Source organism: Prionailurus bengalensis, chromosome X, assembly GCF_016509475.1.
Source record: "Prionailurus bengalensis isolate Pbe53 chromosome X, Fcat_Pben_1.1_paternal_pri, whole genome shotgun sequence".
Taxonomy (NCBI): domain Eukaryota; kingdom Metazoa; phylum Chordata; class Mammalia; order Carnivora; family Felidae; genus Prionailurus; species Prionailurus bengalensis.
Window position 1 is genome coordinate 91,666,656 of NC_057361.1, and position 26,528 is coordinate 91,693,183.

General features: G+C 47.7%; 1 protein-coding gene across 1 annotated transcript in view; it reads left to right on the top strand.

Moving 5' to 3' along the window:
- The first annotated feature begins 221 nt into the window (after positions 1 to 221).
- The window catches only part of PAK3 (p21 (RAC1) activated kinase 3), a 120,888-nt gene continuing 94,581 nt past the window's right edge, over positions 222 to 26,528 (top strand). The window contains 6 exon segments of the mRNA XM_043570614.1: positions 222 to 439; positions 1,342 to 1,407; positions 1,533 to 1,642; positions 2,461 to 2,574; positions 6,443 to 6,540; positions 6,828 to 6,975. The gene's annotated coding sequence lies outside the window, so the exon portion shown is untranslated.

Sequence of the window (26,528 nt, forward strand, 5' to 3'; positions counted from 1 at the left end):
TTTCCATCTCCTTTTCCTTTCCCTCTCCTGTTCCCTCCCCTTCAGTCCCCGCCCCCCCCATCCCAGGCGCTTCCTGCCTGGAAACAAAAGATTGGTCCCCAGCAGCCCACTCAGGGCGATTTTAGTTTTCTGCTCACCCTCTGATTGGCCCGCGTGCGGTGCAGAGCCCGGGTGACGTCATAGCAGACAAGAGCTAGGGAGCGGTTGCCGAGCGGGGCTCTGCCGCGGGCGGGCAGCTGTCGGCAGCGCACCGTCTGGGGGCTCGCACGGGGGGCTGCAGCTTTTCCCGGCCCGGAGCAAGTGTGCGGGGCCGGGAGGAGAGCCGGGGGTAGCGGGCCGGGCCCGGGGCTGCGGCTGCGGCTGCGGCCCCCCAGCCCCGCCAGCCCGAGCGCTCGGAGGTAGAGGAGAGGTCTGGACAGGGTGGCTGGACCAGCGGCAGGTAAATCCCGCGACTCACGGCGCCCGGCTCGGTCGGGGGAGGGTGTGGCGCTGCCGGGCAGATTTTCTGCCTTCCCGGGGTCCCCTCCTGCTCTCGCGGCGCCCCAGCCTCGGGTCCCCTACGTGGCGCCCCCGGAGCCCCGAGAGCCAGCGCGCAGTTCGCGGGATCGCGCTGGGCGAACGCGGACGAGTGGGTGTGTCAGGGCCACTCTCGGAGGGCCTGGACCCCTCGGCTGGGGCAAGCCCTGGACTCGCTGACACGGGCCTGGGCCGTTGGAGGCCAAATCCGCCCCCAAAGCAACGTCAGCCTGTTAGTCTTACACCATCTTCCCGCCCCCTCCCCCAGCCCCAGTAGCGACGGCAGCCCCCCTCCCCCCCCCAACCAAGGGGAGGAGGTGTGGCCGAGGCCCCAGGCAGGTCCGGGAGAAGGGGACCAGCCCAGCCTGAGCAAACAGAAAAAGTGACGGTTTTCTTAAACAGGCGCCCTTTCTTTTATTTTTCTTTTACCCTCCTCCCCTTTTTTTGGTGGGGGCGGGGGGAGGGTAATGACAGGAGGACTCATTTCTGTTCATGTGGAGATTGGAATGATGCAGTACTATCCCTAAAAAGGCTGGGGTCCCTCAGTTGGCCTTTGTCTTTGTCTGGGGGGCAGGGGTCATTAGGGGTCATTAGGGGCACTGCCCTCCTACCCCGTCCTCAGCTCACAGGGAGCCTTGCCGTCAGTTTGTGAACTGGCTCTGGCCAGACGCCTGCCGCACTTTGGGGCAGATTGAACATTTTAGATACTTGCTGTCACAGGTTTTCCTTCCTTAGGTGATGGTGGTGGAGGGTCAGGGTGGGAGGGCGGTGCCCGCAGGGAGGGAGCCAGAGGCCCCCACTTGATATTTTGGTCCCACCTTCCAGAATCCAGTGCCAGACTCTGGACTTGAGGGTTCTAGGCTGTGGTCTGTAGAAGCAAAGGAGAGAAGGGTGAGTGGCTTGGCTTTGGGAAGCATGAAGGGGGCGGTTGCAGTGTTATTTATTTATTTTTTTAAATGGCTTTCAGCCGGGAAGCCTTTAGCCATGTTAGTCTCGCTCCCCCCATGGTTTTGCAGACTCAAATCCAGGCCAACTGTATGGCTGTCTGAGGTGTTGGAACAGAAGGAGGTCCATTCCCGTTGGTGACAACACTGTGGCCCTGTTCTGGGATGACCGAGGTATAAAGGTCAGTGCGGTTTTCACTGGGCCATTTGCAAAATTATAATTGGGCAGGTCTGTGATTTGGTAGTTGAGGCCCCTAACCAGAGGCATCTTTGGGTAAAGGGGCTTAACTGGTAATGGATGACTAATAGGCCAGGGCTTGGAGGGAGAGCCATGTAAGCCTTCGTCAGTGTCTGGATACAAATGTCATACCTCCCTCCTCCATGAAAGAGGCAAAATGGGAAGAGACCGGCATGTATGCTGGGTGGAAGCTGACAGCTGAGAATGTCAAGGCCAGAGGGACTTTGAGATGTCAAGGAGCAGACCCTCCAAGCCTCCAGGCAGGCAGGTGGGCCTTGTGGGAGAGACCAAACACAAAAAAAGAGGTTCACTTGTGATACAGATGCAGGCAAGGGGCCACAACACCCGAAGGGCGTTCTGACTAGCCAACCGTTACCACAGGTTGCAGATTTTCTGGTTGGAGGCAGAATGGGTGTACACAACAACCTGCTGAGGTCTTTGGGGAGAGGGGAGTAGATGCGGCAAGTGAGGAAAATGAGGAATAACTGGGGGGATGGGGAGGTGCTGTCCCCATCAGAGACTCTGCTATTATGAGGTCAGAGACTTAAGCTACTATGAGGTCATAGAGGGTGGTCAAGGCCAAAAAAAATCAGGTCTAGAAATCAGATGGAGCAGGTGGGAACAAAGCCATAGGGACATACAAGAAGAAAGAAGCTGTGGTCTTACCAGGAACCTGAATGCCATGATTTCCCACTGATGAGATGGGAAAATTTGGACGGGTGCCTCAGCCCGTACTTAGGGGGACACTTTCTTGATATTTAGGGAATTGGTAGCATTCCCAACTGTGTAACCGCCTTCAGGAGCTAGTAGCTTTGGTCATAGGAAGGAGAAGAAACTCCATGAACGGTGGACTCAACAATGACTCTTTCCTCCTGGGTAAGGAGAAAGAAGGGGGGGGGGCGGGGAGCAGGGTCCCAAAGGGGATTGGGGGAGATTTGAATTGGCCCGAGACACAGGTAGGTTGACTGTTTTTATATGGGGAGGGCCAGGGCCAGGTCTGGGGTCCCTGCTGCAGGCATGGGGGTACCTGCCTGTGCTAAAAAAAAAAAAAAAAAAAAAAAAAAGCCCTCCTTCCAGGGGCCCATGGGATGGTGAAAGCCACTGGTCTTGAAGGTAAGTGCAGTTGTTGAGGCATCTGGGGGGGCAGCTTAAGCTCCAGCTGCCCTGCTGGCCCCCGCCTTTCCACCCCGCCGCCTGAGGCTAGGAGGTTCAGTCCGCAGGGCCTGGGGTGGCCTAGCCTGCCAATTCGGCACTATGCGGCTTCTCCAGCAGGGGGCAGGAAAGGGCACGCAGCAGCTGGCAGGGCCAGAGCCCTCCATTTCTGGTGTGAAGCTGGAGCCTTCTGAGCAAGTAACAGCTATACACTTCAAATCTGATTTAGGGGTACCAGAGAACCAAAGGAACCCCCAGACCTGGCATTCTGTTTCCATTCCCTCCGGAAATGTGTCGCTTCCTGGTGCGCCCCACGCCTTTGGAAGACATTTGCACTTACAAACCCAGTGATTGCTCCAGTCACTCATATACACAGGCTAACCCAGAGTTTAATTGGAAATGTTAATCAGTGCAATGGATCCATGTCTGATTTGCACGTTCGCTCAATTATGTGAAGGTTGGGGCAATCTGTGCTGCACCCTGGGGACATAACGAGGGGCAGAATGGCATAGCTACAGCTGGGTGTGCGCGGGTGAGAAGCAAAATGGGGGAGGCGGACCTTGAACACTGGAAAGAGATGAACGGTTTAGTGGTGGGGAATGGAGATCATTCCCAAGGTGTGGTCACAGAAAGGCCTGGGCCTTTCCATTGAGATGTAATAGGACTATCTTGGAGCCCACACAGTGGAGCCGGGGGCCAGGGTTTTGCCATGAGCTGGGAGGAGGCTGGATTTGGAGAAGGAGGTGGTTTTTTTTTTTTTTTTTTTTAGAGACTAGAGGACCAGGATCCAGGATGGAATGAATAAACCTGAGGAGTCAGAGAAGTCAAGTGTTCTGGTCTGCTTCTGCCCCTCTTCTGAGCCTCACTCGCCTTGTCTTTCAAATGACAGCAGTGGACTTGGTGGTTTCTGAGATGGTCGTGACATTTTAGGAAGTGGGTCCATTTGTTCTGGGTCATGAAGGCAGGTCCCCGTTAGGACAACATCCCCCCCCCCCCCGCCCCAAACCATTTATCCTTTCAAATCACACTTTTTGATATGCCTGCCAGTTTGGGGGAAAATAATACAAAACAAACCCCACAACCACTATACATATTTCATTTCTTTTAGCAGTGTGGTTTTATTTTTATTTCATGTGAATGGGACACAGAGGGGAGAAGAGAAGTCCAAGTGGAGAATCTGCTAGGGACCCTGTAACCAAGGCCCTGAAAAGCTCTTTGGGGATCTTATGCAGATCTTCTTCAACTCCGTAACTCAGCCTCCAAACAGAAGGGCTTGGGATAAGAGGAAAGGAAGGCCTGCTTAGGACGTGTATCCTTTTTCTTCCTTCTCCCTCATGTCTCTCTGAGCCAGGTGGACTTTCTGGAATTCTGCATCCTCAAGAGACACTACCCCTAACCATCAACACAATCGCGCCCTCTAGTGACCTCAACAGGGACATGACTGGCAGAGTTCCCCATGCATCCCCTGGTCCAGCTTCCAGGCCAGTGCTGATCTCCTGTGCACCTGTTAACTCCCTGTGGAGAAGGGCTCCAGTCCTTCCAAATGGCTTGGAGAAACTGAGGCAGTTGCAGCTTCTTGCAGGTCCTTCTGTATGGATGGGGAGAGAGCCATCTCCCTAGTGCTTAGTTTCCTCCCTCTGGGCCTGAAAAGGGTTCCAGAACTCCTTCCCCGCCATCTTTAGTGCTGGGCCGGGCACCTGCCATGGGAAGGCCCTGTGCTAGAAAGAAGGGTTGGCGGTTGGCTACAGCTCCCCCTGCCCCGCACTCCCCCCAGCAAAGCGGCAGCCCTAGTCCCCAGACAGAGAGGCTGGCAGGAAACTGGAATGCAGCAAAGCTGGGGTGCTGGTAGGCACAAAGTGGGTACACTGATCCCTGGCCCATCCTCCGGTAGGAGGCTAAGCCACAGGTGCAGACACAAGGCCGTGTAAACATGCAACATGATACAGACACATAATACGGTATATGGTACATGTATGTATGTAATATGGTATATGGTACATGATGTGGATCAGATGCATGTCACACACAGCACGGAATAGATACAGTGCACACACAACACAGTGCAGCCCCATGGCACATACACTCTACAGTACCGACACCGTATACGTACGCATGATCTAAACGCGACTGCACGCACACCCAACATGATACAAACTGGACACACACAAAATGGCATAGATATGACATGGCGCACACACGACAGGGTACAGGCACACAGGGCACCCAAATACAGTGAGTGCAGGAAGCGGCACAGATATACTTGAGCCGGCATGTACTCACACACAGGCCACATCCCTGCACTCCCCAACAAAATTCACCCCGCAGACAGGCCAGAGGAGTGTGGCCACCAGGTGGAGCGCTGCGTCCTGCCAGTCTCATCTGCACTGGCTCCAGCTGTGCAATTGGGGGATTCGAAGTAGGCCGCCCTGCAGTTCATGGGAGAAAGCCAGGGGGAGGCAGGCCTGAGGACAGCTCTTGATCTTGCGCAGAAGCCCAGAGGTGCTTGGTCGGTTTGGGCTGGTGTATCCACTGCCCCGCACCTGGCCCTCTGGCGCTGCTCCCCACTCCCGTGGGTGCTTGGTGCCGTCCCCGTGCTCAGGAGACTTTTTGTGGCCACACTTCTTGAGCCCTCTTCCAGTCCTGCCTCTTTCTGGGGCTTTGGCAGCCGGCACTCACCTCCCCTAACCCCACCCCCCTTGCAGGCTGAGCTCATGCAGCAAGGGATTTTGGGCACACCAGTTCGCAGCCCAGTGGGTGCGATCTGGAAATGCTGCTGGGAGTGTGCGAGTGGGAAGCACTCAGGGAATGCCGGGGCCACTGGGGGACAGACGGACAGATGTGCTCTGGAGTCTCGCCAGGAGCAAGTGGCAGACCTAGGGTATGGCTTCGTCTTCTTATTCACCAGGGGGAATTGGGAATCATGGGGCTTTTCTTGGCTCTCTGAGGCTTCAGTTTTACCGTCTCTACCTTTGCATATCCATCCATCCGTGTCTCTGGATTAGGACCTTGTGCGTGCGGTGTCTTCTAATAGAACGTGTGCTACCTGGGTCTGGCTTTGTTGGGATGTAACATATAGGTGCTGCTTTTCTGTGAGGACAGACACCGTGGAGGGAAGGAGGGGGCAGGGCGGGAAGGACTGCAGAGGGAATATTGGTCTCTTCTTGAGAGGCTCGAGTGATTGTGGGAAAAGGCAGAACAGAGAAGGGTTGGAGACCTTGTCTCCATGGTTGGATATGGAAACCTCTGTGGAAAAGACAGGGTAAACTGTCACCAAAAAGAAAACCCCAGTATATAGTCACCCTAAGAAATCTGAGAAAGACCACAGAAGACCTCCCTGTTAGGATCAGAGGCTGAGGTCCTCAGCAGCTGTGAGATGGTAGCAGACTAGGGACCCTCCGAGTGCTTCCCACCCCCAAGGCAGTGAAGGAGGTCGCTGAGAAGGGAAGGACGCAGAGGTGGAGACTTGGACTTGAGGCATGAAATGGGCCTCCGTAAACAGCAACGGAAGTGAAATCGACAGCATCAGTATTGCCGGGTCCTCAGGAAGCTCAGGTATCCTCAGAGCCAACCTGCATTTGCCGTCATCTCTCAGGTTTCTATAGTACGCTGGACAATACCACCCCCTGCGAAAATGCAAATACTTCTCATCCGTCCTGTTTGATCTATTCCTCCCGAGGACACATGTCCACGGTGACTAGGGCCGGTCTTTTCCATGAGCTAGCAAGCAGATCCAGAGTGGTGAAAGGACAGCAGGTCTCAACTTGAAGCTCGCACTTCAGTGCCCTTTCTGGACTCTGACACAACAGTGCCTTTTTTTTTTTTTTTAAATGCTTTCTCCCCTGTCTGATTCTCTGCCTTCTCAAGGGGTTTTCTGAAATCCATTGTTGTGTGAGTGTGACGTTTGCGGGGGTTGGCTGAGGGACTCGTAGCAGGTGGAGAAAGAGGTTCCTGCACCCCCACGATGCTTCTCTTGGCAGGTTTCCCCCAAGAAACAGCAGCTGAGTCCTTGCATCTTGTGGCAACTGGTGTGCCCAGCACCCAGTCCATCGGAGCTGAAGGCAGCCCGGCCCCTTCTCATGGGCAGCGCCCACCTGTGCTGAGGTCCTGCGGGAGTGGCGGTGAGAGGTGAGTAATGGACTCCAGGGCAGGGAGTAAGGGATCTCCAGGTCCAGGTAAATGCCACCTTGCCACCAGAGCTCCCAGTATGAAAGACCCTGACCCCACCTCAGAGCCAGGCCTCAGGGCACAGCCCCTCCTTCCTGGGGGATTGTGGCCCTTATGGCTGCCCTTGGTTTCTTGGTTCGCCCATCTCTAATGTGGATAGGAATGACAGCCTTGACCTACATTGTAGGGTGAGGAGGAGAAATAACCTAGCAGTCATTGCCAAGTCCGTTGCAAATGCTCAAGCTCCACCGAAGAGCTTCAGCAGAACCACAGACACGCTTCCCATCAAGCTGCTGCTTCCTTTCTTCCTGCTTTCCTGATGTCAAGGTGGCATTTAAGCCACATGCCACTAAGTGACCAATCAGCTCCTGTAATTTGTCCTCCACAACTTGGATTTTACCTTCCTGGTCAGAGTGTACCCCAACCCCATCTATCCCAGCTTCTGGGCCTGGTGGGCGTAAACCTTCCAGAACCTTCCCTCTGCCTTCCCAGCCAATTGGAACGCTTTCTCCCCCAGCTCTCCAACGACACTTGAGTCTGTAGTATGTAGTGTGGCCCTTGCTTCTCTACTGCCTTAAGTAATTCTTGCACGGTTTCTGGAGTATTCGTCTTGGCAGGTAGGTTAGACTACAAACTACGTGTGGGCACTAGATTTCACAGGCTTCTAGTCTCTCTCCCAAGTGCGACTGATGGTTCCCCTGTCAGACTTTTGACTGGGGCCCCGCTCACCCTCTCCACATCTTTCAGGTTCCTTGGCCTGCCTCTGATCATCTACCCTTTTCCTGTCAGGCGGCCATTATGCCTTCCTCTGTCAGCTGTTCCATCTGGCCTTATGTTGCCATATGCTGCCGTCCAGCTACCTGTCCCTCTCTTTGTCTGACCTTGTATCTGTCTCCTTGTCAGCTACCTAGCCGTCTCTCAACATGCCCAAGTCAAAAGCAACCAAACCAACGAAACTAGAAAGCCCCCAACAAGAAAAAGAAATGAAACAGAAAACCAATGGGGAAAATGCAGGGCCAGTCTCTTTCCCACTGAGCCTGCCTGCCCTGGGCCTACAGGACAAAGGCAAAGTGCAGCCCAGTGGCAGGTGTTTCTGTGATGCCTTCTCATGAGGGGGAAGCTCCAGAGTTTCGGCCGGGAAATGGAGGGTGTGAAATTACAGCCTTTTGCCGATACTGATGTATTCAGCTTTCTAGAGATGCCGCGGTAGGGGATCCTCTATAGACCTGGAGCAACAGAAGGTAACTAGAACTCACTAAAGTAAGAAGCAAGCCCCCGGGGTCTCTCCTGGGTGTTCTGTGACAGCTACAATAATAATTTGTATTTATCGTCTACTGTTGTGAGCCCTGTGCTAGGCATTTTATTTGCATGAGACCATTTGATCTCCCAGTAATTCTGCAAGGTAGGTATTTTTTTTTCTAATAGTTACTCTTTTTGCTCCTGATTATAAAAGTGATACTAGCTCAAGGTAGGTACTAGAATCATTGTCCTACCCACGAGGAGGAGACAGAGGTTGAGAAGGGGCTACGTAACTTGCCTGTAACTGGACACGTGCTGTGGCTTTGGAGGAAAGACACTTTCTTGAGAGTGTCTCAGCAACCCAAATGATGTTGGTACTCTTGAGTGCTCTCTCTTTCTCTCTCTCTCTCTCATATAAGCATACTGATGTACTCTTGGACATTCACACAGTCCTTATGCTTCCTTGACTCACACTGTTCACACTGGACATGTTCGTGGGGATGATCACTCCCACCCCCTCACCCTCACTCGCAGTCGTATTTACAAACATACTACACACAGGCTCACTCCTGCTACCACACTCATTTATATACTCACATTCTCATGCTGACGCACTCCCACTTGCCCTACACCCCGGCCACACGTTCTCACCCACCCACACCTTTACGTTTTCTTACGTTCTTGCACACTCACAGTCACGCCTTCTCGCTCATGTCCACACAGGTGATAGAATCACGTTCAACCTTCCAGTTCCTCCACACTCACACACGGTCTATACACAGACCTACGTTGACTGTCCCCTGCCCATTTCTCATACAGCCATACGTATCCAAGTTTTATGCACTCTAACGCATTCGCCCTGTCACTATTTCGTCCTCACAGTAATACACTTGGACAACTCACAGCTCCTCACAGGGACACACACACACGTATGCATGCTCATACCGTAAAGGTGGTCTCACCGTTTCCGCTTTTGTGCCTCCTTACAGTCTTACACTCAGGATTAGGTGCTTTTGGACTCCTCCTCAGCACCGGCCCAGCCTCCCCTTCTCTGACACATTCACGCAGAATCACACTTGCACGTGGAAACACGCTCCTTTTGACACGCATTCACGCTCAGTCGCTCACCTTCACACTGAGACCCGGTTGCCCACTCCAAACTCACAGGTATACAGCCTCCAATGTGGACACCCACACTCAGTTTTGGTAAACTCAGCCACTTTCGCCGACGCGTGTCGCCCTGCCCTCGCGTGCAAACACGGCCACACGCGTGCAGCCGCACGGACGCACACCCCCATATGCCCACTCACATGCAGTACTCGTGCAAGCTGGCGTGAACACACGGTCACACTTACGGCCCACCCGTGCTGATATGCCGCCGTTTGCACGTTTTCACGTGTTGTCACATTCACGGCAATACGCTCAACATCCTACACTCCCGCACGTCACCATCGGCACACAGGCACACACTCACACTCCCCTACGCTCACATGTACACCCTTTCATCCTCTAACTGCCATTTCTGCATTACCCATATTCACAGCGGCACCGTCCCACTTGCCGCACACTCGCATTCTCACTCCTGTACTATCGTGCCGTCCCACCGCCTGCATTGCTACACGCATTTGCACCAGTACGCAGATAGCGTCCTATGCAGTCATTGACCTGCGCTTACGCGGGCGCACACCAGGCCAGCCCACACGGTTCATACTGTCGCTTGTCAGTGCCCATAAGTACGTTCATGCGCTCACACACAGGCAGCTACGGACCCCACGAATGGCCGTGCAGAGTCACGCTCACTCACGCTCACATCCACTCTGCGACGTCGACCCTTAGGTTGACACACTTGCTCACGCTGGCCTGCGTTCCCGTGCGGTCACCGATGCTTAAATACGTGACTCTAGCTCATCGTACTCGCCTGAACTGTCACGGACTCTTCCTTGGACTCTCACACGGGCCCGTCGGCCCCGACAGACTCACCCTGACATTGACCTGCACTGCCTCACTGAGATGATCCGACTCATGCATGTCTGTGATTCACGCGTGCGTGTAATGACCCCGCCCTCCCCCACACTCCCACCCATTCCCAAACTCTTATACGTGCCCCCACACTGATATGGCCACAGTCACACACTTTCTCACTGACACACGCACAGCGTAACACTCCCCCACTGCAGGTAGCTCGTGATCACGGTTGTCACTTTTTTTCCTACTTACCACTAATGTTCCCCTCTCCCCTGCTATGGAAGGTTTTTCAGCAACCTGTGGCCATAGGAAGAGTGTTGGTCTGAGCCAGGGTACCAGTGGGACTAGATCTTTCTGGAGCAGAAAGGAGTGGAATTGGTATCTAGGATTAAAAAGTAAAAGCTCAAACCCACAGATCAAATTTTATATCCTTTTGCCATAATTTTCTTTTACAGAAATCCTCTCTAATAGAGAGGCTCAGCCAGTCTACCCAAACAGGGTGGGAGGTTACATGGTTTATTTTCTGGAAATTTATGGCTTAATGTGTGAACTCCTTTCTCTCCCCAGGGGAGGGGAGGGTAAAGAATGTGTTTCCTTATGCATGCCCAGTGGTTTCCTAGGCAAAAGTATGTGTCTGTGATTTTATATGCCTGTGATCTAGAAGTCCATGCTGATTACAGTAGGCACCTCTCATGTAACCTAGGTCTGCTTTTACCCTGCCAACCCTGGGACATGGTATTCAAGCAAGAGAAAGGAAAGGTTAATGAGTTAGCTGGATGATAAAAGAAATTTCTGTTGAGCGTGCATGTGCATACATAGACCCCATTGGAATTTCAACAGCTGTTACTAACAAGTTAACAGAGGAAATTTCTCAGTAGGCGTGGATAAAGGCAAGCTGAAGAAACTTCCTTGCACTCCAGACAGACTGTAGATTTCCCTGCAAGAGGGTAAAAAGAAGCACAATTCCCAGGAGTGAACCAGTAGATGAGGAGCCCGGTGCCAGAGTCCTGTGCCACCCCTAGTTCCCAACCAGAGATTTAGAAGCATGAGGCACCTTGTAGGACCCTCCTGAGTCCATGGCTTCCCCTGCTGAAATCTCTCCGGAGCAAAGTGTGTCCAAGCTGCCATTCGATATGGATTCTGGCACCATGGGGAAAGAAGCCTTCGTTCTGGAATACCACATACTACCCTGTACACCTGAGATTAGATTGAGACTTTCTTGGGAAGCAGAGACCACATCATCTTACTTATTTTGGATTCCCAATGCCTGGAATGATGCCAGGCCCAGAGCAGCTACTTGTGAAACTTCATTAAGAAACTGAAAGAAGTAGGTGGACACCAACACGTCAGAACAGATCCAGTGCCCCTCTTCCTCAATCCCAGAATTCTCATGGCATTACCAGCTGAGACTGAGAATTTGCTATGGACCCTATATAGTGCTAGACCCAGAAGGAGATTCAGATGGAAGAAAGAAACGTACTCTGCCCTTGAGGTACTTGCATTCCAGTGGGAAAGATGAAGTCACCAGACAAGGGTATCACCAGGCCACAGTCTTCAAACATGGGATTGCAGGAATCTTTGTCATGTAACCCAGTGGTCTTCAAGCTCCCAAGGCCTTGAGGGTCCAGGAGTGGTTGGGAACAGCAGCCAGGATTTAGGGAAGTCATTTCCCAAAGCAAACCTCCTCGTAGAGCTCTTGCTTAGCACAGAGATACGCCGTCTTTCCGGACGATTGTGTGTGACAGAGCCCTTTGTCACTGTGCCTAAGATAGAGGAAGGAAAGTGAACTGTAGACCTTAACAGAAATTTTGTACTTAGTTAAAATTTAGCTGCCACCTCCTCCAAGAGATGGCTTTAGAGAAGTAGCCTGGCAAATTTACATTTGATCGTTTCTGTCGATAACGCTGAGTGTCCCCAGAAGCAATTTACATAATTTTACGGGACTGGGTGAATTTTAGGAAGGAAAAAAATGCACTTGCCTGAATTCACTTGAATGCACTGAGTAGTGCTCAGTGCGTAGACCCACCCCTTTGCATTGATGTATTTTATACTTTTAAAAACAGTTAATGACCCATTCATCCATTATGATAGAGGAATCGGGAGCCCCAGCTCTGAAGTCAGCAGACGAACATTTGGATCCCAGTTTGGCCACCTCCTAGCTGCAGAACCTTGTTTGAGTCAATTAGTTATCCCTCTTAAGCCTCAGTTTCCTCATCCGTAAAATGGGAGTGACACTAATAGCCTCTACCTCACTGAGTTGTTATGAGCGTGAAATGAGATAACATATGAAAATATTTAGCACAATGTCTGACCTACAGGAAGTACTCAACAAATGATCTTATTATCCTCACCACAGCCCTTTGAGGTAGGTGCTATCAAAGGGACAGAACCCTGAGAGAACAGAGACAGAGCATGGTTCTTTGCAGCCAAGGACCTGATTTTCATGGGACTTGTTGCCTGCTTTCCTTCTAGTTCTGCTTAACCACAAGCTAGGAGTCAGTGCTCATCCCCATTTGAGAAGAGGAGTGACAAATAGAATTAATCTATAGAGAGTTGCCTCCATTCCTTTATCATTCCGGAACATGCGTACCTGGCCGCCACGGCAATGTCTCTGGCTCATGTCAATGTCCCCTTGAGCCCTACAACTTTCCCCTTGACAGCATGGAGTCCTCAGTGATGTCCCCTTCATTTGCTGGTATAGAAACTTGAGAGAGAGGACTAGGAGAGACTCCTGATCCCGGTGGAGCTGGAAGTCTGCTCTCTAACTGCAGACATCACTCTGCCCTTGATTCTAACACTGAAATGTCTGCTTTGTGGGTAGAGGGTCTGCCCATTTCCAGGCTTTGGTCCCAAACCCCACAGTGAAGACACAGTCTACTGTGAAGCCCTAGGAACATTCATGTCCACGCAAAGGCTGTGAGTAACTGAGAACATGTCATACCACGTGAAACCGTTGTGTGATGGAGAAAGCATAAATCGGAGCATGGGCTTTGGAGTCCCACAGACAGGCGATTGTAGGCTTACTTTTCCCCTCTACAACCTCAGCAGGTGACTGGAGGTCAGCAAAATGGAAATACGAATGCCTAATGTGGTTATGCAAGTTACGTGAACTTGTACAAGAGTAACTCTTACCAGAGTGCCTGGGGCAGAAGATCTCAATGATTGCTGGCGATTTGGTTTATGGCTCGTGAGGTCTGTGGTAGTAACTGTAAACTTGTTCTGTTGGTAGAATATCTTGAGTCGCTTCCACACATTTCCCACATGTGAGTTATTTGACTCTCACAACGTCTTAGTGGAGGTAGTCCCCTCTTGTACATGAGGAAGTAGGTTTAGAGGGGCCAAGGGATGTATCCAAGGTCATGAAGCTCGTTAGCAGCAGTACTAGGCTGAGATGGTACCAGTCCACACTGACCATTTGCATCTTTGCTTGGCAAAGCCTCTGGGGGTTACAGTCAGCAAATTAGAGCTGTTCGAACTGAGCATAATCCTTATGGGGGAAAAAATGTGAACACTAGTTACGCTTTTTCTGCTATCACATTGTATTTCTTTGCATCCTGTACAACGTCCAACATGGTTGCAAGAGTGCAACAAATGTGACCTCATAAGAGTGCCCTTTGCAGCAAGGCTGAGTGACGTGTGGCCACCGTGACACTACTGACTACCAAAAGGAAAATCTTTTTCCAGGCACGCCATGTGGTTTTGTTCATTCTGCTCAAGTAACACCAGATATTCAATGTCTGGGATTTCTTTTTTTTTTTAATAGTTTTTTAATGTTTACTTATTATTCCTGAGAGATTGAGACAGTGAGAGAATGCAAGCGGGGGAAGGGCAGAGAGGGGGGAGACAGATAATCCTAAACAGGCTCTGCACTGTCAGCACAGAGCCGAATGTGGGGCTCGAACTCAGGAGACTGAGATCGTGACCTGAGCCGAAACCAAGAGTCAGACACTTAACTGACCGAGCCACCCAGGTGCCCCCAGAGTCTGGGATTTCTTAAAACCTTCTGAAGCACATCCACAGGCCTCGGGTGCCACTTGGCTGTTTCTCTTGACGTGAAAATTTACGTGGTTTATAGCTCTCAAAGTCGAGATGCGTAGATATTTGTGTTGCTTCCCACTAGATATTCCTAGTTTAATTTTTGTTGAGACATACAGCGTGTCAATGTGGTTTTTCTCTGTATGTTGACCTTTGCAAAAGTTACACATTGGCATCAACCTTAGTAAACTCTAGGGAGAACATGGGAGGACCCAAAGTGGAGGGCTTTTGACCTTTGTGTAGGATTGATTGGTTGATTGATTGCCTCATAGCCATACTCAAAGTGAAGTACTCTTATCTTGGCTTCTGGAATGTCTTATACCCAGTTTTCCATTTCTTTAACCACATTCCTCAGGGATCTCTGGTTCCTTTTCCTCTTGGAGCCCCTAAATGTTGGTGTTCCCCAGAAGCCTTTTCTTCCCTCTCATTCTGTACTCTTCCTGGGCACTTGTACCTGCTCCCATGCCGATGGCCTTTAAATTAATATCTGCAGCCCCACATGTCCAGCTCTCCGCTGAACCATTTCACGGGGCCAGATGAACATGGTAGAACAGCTGTCGTGTTTGTATTTATCGTCTTTCATCTTGGCATCTCTGTTGAGAGGGCCAGATAGCTAGAGAGATTTTTTCCACCACCTATGAATGGATGTTCCTTCCGGCTTTTTATTACTTGCTATGTGATTTATAGCTCTCAAAGTTGAGATGGGTAGATATTTGTGTTGCTTCCCACTAGATATTCCTAGTTTAATTTTTGCTGAGACATACGACGTGTCACTGTGTTCTCTTTTCTTTGTATGTTGACTTTTGCAAAAGTTACACATTCGAGGTCCATCTGTAGATACTTACTGGTTTTTGTAGAATTTTTATGTTTGTTTGTAAAGTATATATAAGAGTTGAAATGTATTTTCTCTGAAACTCACAAATACTGTCATATTGGCCAGAAACATTAGAACAATTTGTCCTTATTATTCTTGTGGGAATATGATTAATACTGGTGCTTTCATGGCTGCTAATATGAAGGGCTCCCAACATAATTGTATTTGTTATCAGTCTGCCAGCTTGGCTAGTATTTTTTCCGCCATTCTAAGCTAATTGTTTAGTCTTATTTTATTTATTTATTTATTTATTTATTTATTTATTTATTTTTCTTTCATTCATTCATTCATTCATTCATTCATTTTCAGAGAGAGAGAAAGAGTGTGAGTAGGGGAGGGGCAGAAAGATGGAGAGAGAATCCCAAGCAGGCTCCACGCTGTCAGTGCAGAGCCCGACGTGGGGCTCGATCTCACAAACCATAGGATCATGACCTGAGCCAAAACCAAGAGTCGAACACTTAGCCGACTGAACCACCCAGGCACCCCAACTCTTGTTTAAAAAGACCCCCAAAAAACAAATGAACAAAAGCCAGACAAAACAGAAAGTGACACACAGTTCTAGTTGGAATCCAAAACAAAAGCTAAAAAGGTTAAACCGGGGACCTAATATACAGCATGGTGACTACAGTTAATAATACTGGATCGTGAAATCTGCTAAGAGAGTAGATGTTGTGTGTTCATGTTGTGTGTTCTCACCGCACCAAAAAAAGTAACTGTGTAAGGTGATAGATATATCAGTTAACCATTGATAACCATTTCACAGTGTATACATACATCACACAGTATACCTTGGCAGTTTTTATTTGTCAATTATACCTCTGTAAACCTGGAAAAACCCCTAAAGACTGAAAAAAAGAATTTTATCTCCCACATCCTTTGGGGCCTTTTGGGATAGAAATGTATTTCCATTCAGGGTCCTGAGACCAATTAATCCCACCGGGCCTAACATCCCTGCCATCTTTGGTCAAAAACAGAGGCCCCTCTTGAAACGTCTCTTCTCCTGTCTCCTGTCTTGCTAATCCCATGTTGCCTGTGCTTCCTTCTCCTCCGGCTCACCTTCTCAGTGTTGTCTCTTCCAGAGAAGAGGTTATTTCCATGTTGCTACCTGGAACATCCCACCCCATGGGGAAAAATTCCCCCGAGTCTTCAACCTTAGACATCTTGCTACCCTGTCACCCAAGTAATAATTCCGAAATTCACAGCTAACCGTGCCCCCACCACCGCCACTTGAAACGTCTTTATCTTAACAGGAAGAGTCCAAACCCCAGAAAAAGGCATACAAAACCCTTCTTCATTTCATCTCTACTGATCTTATTTTTTCCCATCCCTCTTCTTTACTATGGTCAGGCCAAGTGACCTGTAGTTCCTCTGGGGCCTAACACATAATGTTCCTTGTGCCTGAGACACATCCTCCCTAATTCAGCTCAAGTGTATGTCCTCCATGAAGTCCCCTTCATGGTTTTGAGAGTCCCTTACTCTGTCCTTCAGTAGCAACCTGTTGTCATCCTGCACTGAGCTGTCATGGCCAACACCCATGACACTTTAAGTCTCTTCAAGGGCAAGCAGTGTGCCTTGTTCATGTCTTACCCTGGAGTCTGGTGAACTCTTACTCATCCTGCAGTACCCAGCTTGAGTGCTATATCCTCTGACTTCTGGGCAGTATGAGTTACCCTTCCTCCACTGTACTTCCAAAGCATCCTCTGCCTACTTGGGCACAGACTATACAGACACTTTGGAAATGCTGAAAGAATGAATTTACTTATGAAGATTGAGTGATTTCCTCAAGGTCACAGAGTGATCCAGAAGTAGATCTGGAACGGTTCTTCTTTTTATTGGAGATAATTCTTTTAGGTTTATAAAAAACCTAACTAAGACCTGGAGTTAAAGGTGCATAACAGGGTGCAACTTAGTTGTTTTTTTTCTTTTTTTAATGTTTATTTATTCTTATGAGAGAGAGAGAGAGAGAGCACAGGCGGGGAGGGGCAGAGAGAGAGAGACACACACAGAGGGTGCAACTTAGTTCTTAAATGAACTATGAAAGGAAGGGTTTTTTTTTTCTCCAAGTATTATCTTCCTAATACATTCCCCAAAAGAGGTCTGATCTGTTCACATATGGTTCCAGTTCTAGAATTTGCTGTGTATCATAACATACGTATCTCTTCTTCTGTAGTTCACTAGGAGCCAGTGGCCTGGCTTCTTTAAAGCGTCATACATGTTACTTTCTTTCAGAGGTTTGAGATCTGTTCTCTCTCTTTTACACAGCATGAGCATCACTTAGTTCAGAAATAGGGGCTTAAAACTAAGAAAGCTATTCTAGCATGATTGGAGTATTTGTTGGTTGGAATATGCTGTTGAATAATGGCCTACACCAACCTAATGCTTTTCACTTTTCACATCCTGGTGAACTCCTCCTCATCCTTCAATACCCCGCTCAAGTGCTGTATCCTCTGACCCCTCTGGGGACATGTTATCCTTCCTTCTCTGTCCCTCCAAAGCCTCCTATGCCTAGGGTCTCATTGCATTGTATTTCCTATTATGCATGTCTGTTGTCCTGAGCTCTTTGAAGACAGGGACTGGTCTTTATCTGTCTCCATACACCCTCTGTACCTGACACAGAGCCTGGTACATGTGAATGTTGGTGGCATGGAAATAAAAGGCAAGGCAGTGATGTTCTTTGGGACAATTTCAAACACTTCCCTTATGCATGGAAGTATGATTATTGGCACTGATTTCTCATCTAGTAAGACAGTAGTCAGTTAAAGAGTTTTGCCCTCTTGTGAACGATCATGGTCCCTCCTTTTTTTTTTTTTTACCACTCTACATTTGGCAATACACATGCAAAATAGTTGTTTTGTAGTTGTATTTTTGTCTGTATATTTCATGTATGTTTTATATATATAATATGCATCCAGAGAGGAAGCTCACCACTCAAGCCTATAATCTCACTGGGGACCAGGCGTTTAACTATCTCTTACCTTCCACTGCGTGCCATGGTGCCTGGCACATAAGCTTAAATCAGTATTTGTTGTTTGAATACATGGGTGCATGCATAGGTGGGCTACTTAAGAGGTACATTCTCTTTTTTTTAATTTTTTAATGTTTATTTTTAAGTGAGAGAGAGACAGAGCATGAACAGGGGAGGAGCAGAGAGAAAGGGAGACACAGAATCCGAATCAGGCTCCAGGCTCCCAGCTGTCAGCACAGAGCCTGACACAGGGCTTGAACTCACAAACCGTGAGATCATAACCTGAGCTGAAGTCAGATACTGAACTGACTGAGCCACCCAGGCGCCCCGAGGCATATTCTTGGAGTTACTATCTAATCTGACCTCTCGAAGGGTAGTAGGTTTCTGTTTTGGTCTCAGCATTCTTTGAAACAAAAGTCGACCAGAAACTAACAAGGAGACTGCACGTAATTCGTTTCTTTTCCTATAAGAAGCAATGTTCGGCTGGCATAAGATCTTTTCTTGTCCTCTCTTTATGCAGCTGTATAGCCTGTAGACCCTTATCATTAAGCTGGGCAGGAGAGTGTAGGGCATGCCGAGACAAACCACCAGAGGCCAAAACCAGCTGGCGATTGGCGGACATGACTGTGGGTGCAGGCAAGGGTATTAGGCTCAGTCTTAAAGGAGAAAGAGCACTCTGAGACAAACATTGTGTGACGCAGAGTTATAACGCAGAATTATATAATTTATTATGAACTCCAGCCTTCCAGTCCTTTTTCCCACCCAAGTTTTTGTCAGAACGTGTGCTAGGCCACAGTCCAGGCTCACAGGAGTAATCTAGGAGCTACTGCCTGATTCCCCCTCTGGTCTGCTGACTCCAGCTCCTTGTGCCAAGCCCTGCTTCTGCTTTATCTGCAGCTTTCCTACCAGGCTGCCCTACCTTCCTTCGAGGTGAGGGCTGGGCCCCGTCGTCTCAACCCTGGGGCTTCCCAGGGCCACAGAAAGTCTTCCACACAGGACAGTCCTCTTCTTCTGTGTGTGTGAGCACCGAGGAAGAAGAGCCGAACATATGCTGGAGTAGGTCATCAGTTCCGGCAGGAACCAGTGGTGAGCCGTATCTTCTATAAGCGGACAGTGGCAGCTGCGGCCAGGTAGTAGAGTCATGGGCAGCAAGGAGGACAGACTGCTTGGTAGATCCAACAACTTGTAAACGATGAGCCTGCGTAAGTGGGGAAAACCAGCGATTTCAGTGGCGAGGTCTTCCTTTAGATCAGGAATTTCTTAGGGTGGATTATGATCTTTTCCCCAGACCTGTGGCCAGTTTTGTGAAGACCAAAACATGGTCTTTGGTGGAGGCAGGAGATGGAGAATTCCTACAAAGAAGGCTACGGCCAACTGAATGTTAATCTACCATTTGTGCAGTGGGATAGATGGAAAGTAGGCCGTACGGCGTCCAATTCTTCCTCCGATATTTGAGGAAAGCCCCCCCCCTTTTTTTTAATAGGTAGTATTTCTGCTTCTTTAACCGTGGGCCCCAAGTAAGATGCTGAGATGCACATTCTGCTTTCTTGAAATGTGGACACATAAACTGAGGTCAAGGGGCAAAAGCTTGAAAAAGAGTGACAGCATTTGATGCCAGGCCAAGTTCTTTGACCTCCAGTTCTGACAGGATGCCATTTGCTCATTCATTCGTTCATTTTGGCAAAATACTAACTTTGCCAACTGGATCTAAATTCCTGCTTTAGAAATGATAGCAAGGTCTCAACTGAACCTAAGTGTCTCTCCTCTTCAAATACACAATGGTCGCCTTCTTGCAGAAAACCGGTTTGGGGGACAGAGCAGTTGAGAGCAGTGTAAAGACCTACAGTGATGAGCCATGGTACACAGGTTGGAAAACAACATCCAGGCATCTGTTTGGTATACAGAAAGCCTTAGCACATTTGGGAATTGAATTTTTAGGCCCAAATTTGAGGAAATTTGTGGCTTTTTCACTAGAGTGGATCAGGGAAAGGTATAATTATCACCCATGCATAGTAACAGCAGCTACAACTCCAGAGACTCAAGACATTGGTTTACCATATCCTGCTTGCTGGGGCTGTCCACTTGCATCTAATTTTTTCCATCCGAATGCTTCCAAGGATACTAAGTTCTGTTCTGAGAATTAGGAAATGTTTTATTACTAGGTTTTGCTTCTCTTTTCCTTTTCCCACACATTACTTTGAGGCATCTTTCAAGATACTCAGTTTTGGGTTTTTTTATGCTTAAAAAATTTTCTGCCTCTGTTCTTTCCCCATCTTATTCTCTCTTCTTAGAAGCATCAGTGTTGGAAATGAAAAGCTGAAACCTGTAATAATGTATCAGTTTGCAAATATAAATACACATCAGATGATCATTAGCATTTTCTTGGCATTAGCTCATGCAGCATACACAATGAATATTAATGTATGGTGCTGCATACATTTAGAAACTTAAGAAGCCACTCGAAAAAGGACTGTTTGTGCCACATGACATATGCAGTATATGAGGTCTGGATGCTGGGATCTATGTATCCACTTTCTTGTTGGCAACCTATCTTTGAAATTTGCAACTATAATATGCTGGCTTTATTGAATGTAATTAATGTCAAGTTCCTGCTGAAAACAATGGAAGTTGCTCATTAAAGATGTTAGCAGAGAACAGGACCACAGCAGAACTGACCTCATTTGCTTGTGTGTATGAGAGAGAACACAAATGTATCCTGTGTGACTGTGCCTGTATGTATGTCAAGAGCGAGCTATCTCTTGCAGGATCTAAGATTGAAACTAGGCGGCTGTAAAAAGAGCCAGTGCCTCCCTTGCTTGTCCGGCTGCTTCTGCAAATCTGCCTAACAAGTAGCTCAGTTCCTCCTGATCAAACGATCTGAGAAATGGCTTCCCTCCATTACACACTGTAATGGTATCTCCCAGGCGAGGCTCTCTGAAACAGCACACCCCTGTCTCTGGTAGCAGAGTTCCCTTGGTGAGTGCCCCAGAACAGACGAGCTCCAAAACAAAGCCGTCTAAGAATTGGTACCACTGGCCAACGAAACCTGTTGGAGTTCTGTCAGGAAATCACCTAGCCTTGGGTCTTTGGATGAGAAAAGCAGGTGAAATCAGTAAGTACCGGCCTCAAGTGTGTTGACATGAAAAAGCTAGAACTGCCGTATGAATATTTGGAGAAGGCAGAAGTGTATATATGAAGAGCGTGCGTGTCGGGGGGTCGTTTACTTGGCTACACGTTGTATCGGTGTGATGGAAGGGGAATTGAGAAGAGTTTGAGATTCTCGTCTGCATTCTTTCACTTTGTGACCCTGGGTAAGTCGACCTGTGGTCTCTGTAAATCCCTCATGTCGACAATGGGGATGGTACACCCTTCTTCACCATGCTAGTGTTCAGCTCAAATAAGAGTGGAAGCTCTTTGGGCATGACCGATCGGTACAGTGAAAAAATGAGGTGTTGATAATCAGATGGCAGCTGACTTCTACACGGTGCCCAATTGCTTGGCAGTTAGGCTGGTGCTGGCTCTTCCAACCACGGCTTCTTGGCTCAGACCTGCTTTGAGTGGGCATACAGGCTTTTGCAACATTATGAAAAACTTGCTCAGAGCTGCAATAAATGCCTAGAATGTATAGAGTTCTGTTTATTACATGACGTGCGTATTTAACTCCAGCTGGGAACACGGCCCCGTACTAGGTAGGCGGTGTGAAAGCATAGAGTTATGACTGAGGGGTCCTTACCCTCAAGGAGCTTATGATCTAGTGGGGGGAATGACATGTATAATAACTATGTGCAATTTGAGACAAGATGATGGATATGCTAAGTTGGGCCCATCCAGCTGCCTGTAGTTAGTGGTTGGGTTGTCCCTCCTCCGCCTAGCTTAGGAATGCAAGGAGTATGGGTTTGGAGCTGCTGGGAGATTCTGATCTGGCTCATTCTCCCTGTAAAATGAGATGAATGTCCTTTCCCTTCTCTTTTGGCATCCTAGCATATCATGGGAATTAATCTCTGAAAAGTCGCTAGACATCTTCAGATGCAGGTGGCTGTAGAAATGCAAAGCAATGTATAGTATGTCTTTCAAATTATATAATACGTTGTCCCCTTTATGAAAGACTAGGTGATTTTTCGTGTGTGTGTGTGTGTGTGTGTGTGTGTGTGTGTGTGATTAAAAACAGTCCACCACATCCCATGTTATCAGTCATAAGCTGGTTGGTTCAGTTGCTAATGATGTGTCCAAGATGAGTGGGTTTAGTATCCGTGTAGGCTGGTTAGCAAAGCACAATTTGTTTTCCAGTCACAGTCCATACCTGGAGTCTCAGCTAGCTATCTTGAAAATGTGTGCTTTTATTCACAAGGGAGCCAAGGAAGGAGCCAGCAGGTAACTCTCGAACCCTTTTTCCCCACCACCAAAGTATAATTCAGCATATACATCATTCTTCTGGTAGGAAAAGAAGCAACCTCCTCCTTGAATACAAAGAACAACCCAGCATCAATATCACTAAGGAGACATTGGCTGATGTTAAACCTGTATTTATGAACTACCTCCAAGTCTGGAATCTGCCACTAAAAAACTCGGTATTTCTTGCCCTCTAGAGCTAGTTTTTGTTCATCAAGAATTCCCAAATTCCAGGGGCACCTGGGTGCCTCTGTCGGTTAAGCGTCCGACTTTGGCTCAGGTTGTAATCTCGCAGTTCGTGGGTTCGAGCCCCGTGTCGGGCTCTGTGCTGCCAGCTCAGAGCCTGAGCCTGCTTCTGATTCTGTGTCTCCCTGTCTCTCTGTCCCTCCATGCTCATGCTCTGTCTCTCTCGGTCTCTCAAAAATGGATAAATGTAAAAAAAAATTTTAAAAAGAGTTCCTGAACTCTGGAAATCTGAAATACTCTCTTGTTTTGTTACATGTGTTAACACAGAGTTCTTTGACTTGTTTACTACATTTTTGAGATCCTAAAATCCATCTCCTTTCGTTTGTGCTCTTGTCAGTCTGGCTGTCATCTGATCAGTTCGAGATGTCTTGCAACCCTATTCTTCAGAAACGTTAGGGAGTTCCCCCTGGAAATTTCCCCTAGGCTATGTCTCATTTCTGTGTTAGATCCTCTAGTTTGATACGAAGAGGGTATTAAGCAATATTGGTGTGCTCACCGATCTGTAGTCATAACTCTGTGTGGCTGGTGGTTTGGGAACTTTACCTCTGGGATTTTTAGATCATGGCTGTGCATCTGCTGGCCTGGGCTTTTGTTTTTGAAAGGAGGCCAGTATTAATGTGTTTCTCATTGGGGAAATATGCAAATAAACAGTTATTTAGATTTTGAAAGCAGACAAAATGATACAGACATGGGAGTTGTCTCTGATGGCACCAGATCTGATGAAAACATTTATTTCAGTTGCTTTTGACTTAACAGATGGCCTTGAAAACTGTAGGGTCAGTGCTTCTGGATTCTCACCCTTCGCACACCTGGGTAGAGCACCCGTGACAAATGGGCACAATGGGCGTTTTTGGTTGTATTTAATTCAACACCTATGCCATAGCATGAATCTTGGCCATCTTAGCTAGAGAATAATTGATCATCTGTCTTTCCTGTTGACTCCCGGAACCTGCAAGTTGGTGGCTTTCTCTTTTAATCTACTGAGCATTCTCTGGGTGTTTAGTGTGGCCCTGCGCAGATTAAGAGAATGCATTTTTGAGGAATGAGAAATTAATGGCAGTTGTTTATAATGCCTAATCATTTCATCTAAAGATGCCATGGATCTTGATTAAAATGCTTTCCACCAAATCTCTGTTAAAACGCAAGTCACTGAAAGGCTGTGCAGTGTGTGTGTGTGTGTGTGTGTGTGTGTGTGTGTGTGTGTATTTGAGTATGTGCCTGTGAGCACATGCCTGCCCGTGCAGGCCTGCCCTCACACTTGGGGGTGGGGTATGGTAGAGTGTGGAGTGGAGAGAGAAAAAAAGATAAGGAGGCAGGGAAAGAGAGAAGTAATCATTCCTAGTACTCTGGAAAAGGGGTGTCCAGGCTCCTTGGTTATCATGAAACAAGAGGCTTATTTCTTATTGCTGATGAATTTCAATTACAATTACAGAACATTGGTAAGCCACATTAAGTCCCAAGGGCTGGATCAAAAATATACACCATCTGCAGGAGCCACTCGAATTCTCACTGAAAAACCTAATAGCCAAACATGAAATCAATTTGTGAGCAGATATAAACTGTGGCTGGTTGTCCATTAAAGTTTGCTTTCTCTCCACGATGCTAAGGGCCAAGCTCTAAAAGTGAAATAAATGGCCTGTGGCTAGATCCAACGTGCCACTCACTTGCAAGTTTCTGTTGTGTTGCAGAAGTGAATGACAACAGTTAAACTTTAAAGATAAACAGTGTTTTGATTGGGTTCCTGGGGAATAATGGTGCTTTTGTACAATTCTTGAAATAGAGCCTACAGCCGCCCTGAACAAAATAGTCTCTTTCAAGATCTTGGAAATAATGACATCATAGGCAGATTGAACCAGCAATCCATTAATAGTATCCTTTGTAGAAAGCTGTCTCAGGGGAGGGACCTGGTTTAGTAAATTGGTATTGTTTACAAACATAACATAATAGAATCCCCCATTCTTCTACGTCTGTGGAATAATTGGAGACACTTCCCACTTGGGAAACAAACATATTAACATCAAAGCTTCCTCACAGGTCCATACCCTTTCTCCATGGGTCTTCTAAAAGCATGCTTCGAAGCACTTGGTTTGAAGGCAAGTTAAAGATAACAAGAGCCTCCTCACTATTCTTTTGTCACCATCTCAGAATTCTGTGGAATAATTAGAAGATGAAGATTGGTTTGCGTTGGAAAGGGTAATAAAGAACTGAAATAATATCAGGACAATTCAAGCAATACCAAATCTGAAATGTCTAAGTAAAACCAAAAGATTATTGGCTTCATGCTCCACGTTTCTAGTGTGGAACTAGACACAGATCCTTCCACTTCTTTTCCATCTGTGTGAAAGGTGTATTCTGGTTCCCCTTGCAGTCTCCAGATGAGCTGAGTAGCGTTAAAACAATCCCAGATTGCTGCGCAGCAGAAAGGTGTCCCATATATGCTGGGTCCTTCACACGATGCCTGTGTTATGGATCACAGCAAGTATGTGGTAGTGAAATTTTGGCCAGGGATATCTAGTGTATTCTAGGGGAGCATCGTTGGGAGTTTTCTATCCCAAGTACCCCTTCTTTCCCCAGCCTGAAATATACCTGGTCAAATAAGGTCAGAGTAATCAGGCAGCTTGAAAAGAAGCAGGGCACCTACCTTTTGAGTCTCTAGCCAGAGAGTAATTAGTAACAAAAAAACACCACTCCGTTAGCCACACCTAAATATCAAGAACAAAGGAGCCTAGTATTCTTTTGAATTACGTAGGTGTACTAGAACCCTGATGGGCCCAGACTCTTACTTGCCCTATTATATAAGGTCAGCTTTGTATATCAAATTAAAGAAGCCATGCCTGTTTCTCTAACTTCCATCATCTTAAATTATGTAATATGTCATCAGAAAATATATATCACCCAGCTCTCTCTCTCTCTGTGAGACACATTTTTCAGAAACCTATCTTCTAGGTATTTCTATTTAAATCCTCAGGGTTTTTTTTGTTTTTGTTTTTGTTTTTTGCGGTGGCTTTCAATTTTTTTTTTTTTACCAAACTATCTTTTGTATATCTGAGCTTTATGTAATAATCACCCCATCCATATCCAGGCATTATTTTGAAGCCCAAAAAAGTAAAACAGAAAAAAAAACCCACAGAAAACAGTGCCTTCTCCTGGTGGCAAATTCTTCTCAGTGACTAAATTAAAACTATGGACCTGTCCAGTACAGAATAATGCCACTGGTGAAGTCACTCTTAAACTCACTTTTCTTCTGGAGAAACAGTGAATTTAGAAGGGCCAAATTAAAAACAATTTTTTAATGTTCATTTTTGAGAGAGAGAGACAGAGCGTGAGCAGGGGAGATGCAGAGGGGGTGGGGGGAATACAGAATCCGAAGCAGGCCCTGGGCTCTGAGCCTGAGCACAGAGCCTGATGCGAGGCTCGAACCTCGAACCACAAGATCATGACCAGAGCCAAAGTCAGATGCTTAACAGACTGAGCAACCCAGGCGCCCCTAGAAGGGTCAAATTTAAAATGTAAGAGGGAATGCAGACCCATCAACACCGGTTTCATGTACTAGTCGAAGTACGTACTAATGCCAGTAGTATCTATGAATCTGCCTTATCCTTGATATCACGGTTTTTCATTTTATCTTGTGCCGTGGTTTCGCCTGTATAGGGAAATGTGAGGTTAATCAAGTGGTTGGTGGTGACCAAACGCTTGTTACTATTTCCCTGATCATGATTGCTGAAAAAATACAGAACCAATCTTAAATCCATGAAGATAATGCAAGACGTGACACTTAGAGAAAGAAGAGAAAGAGAAAGA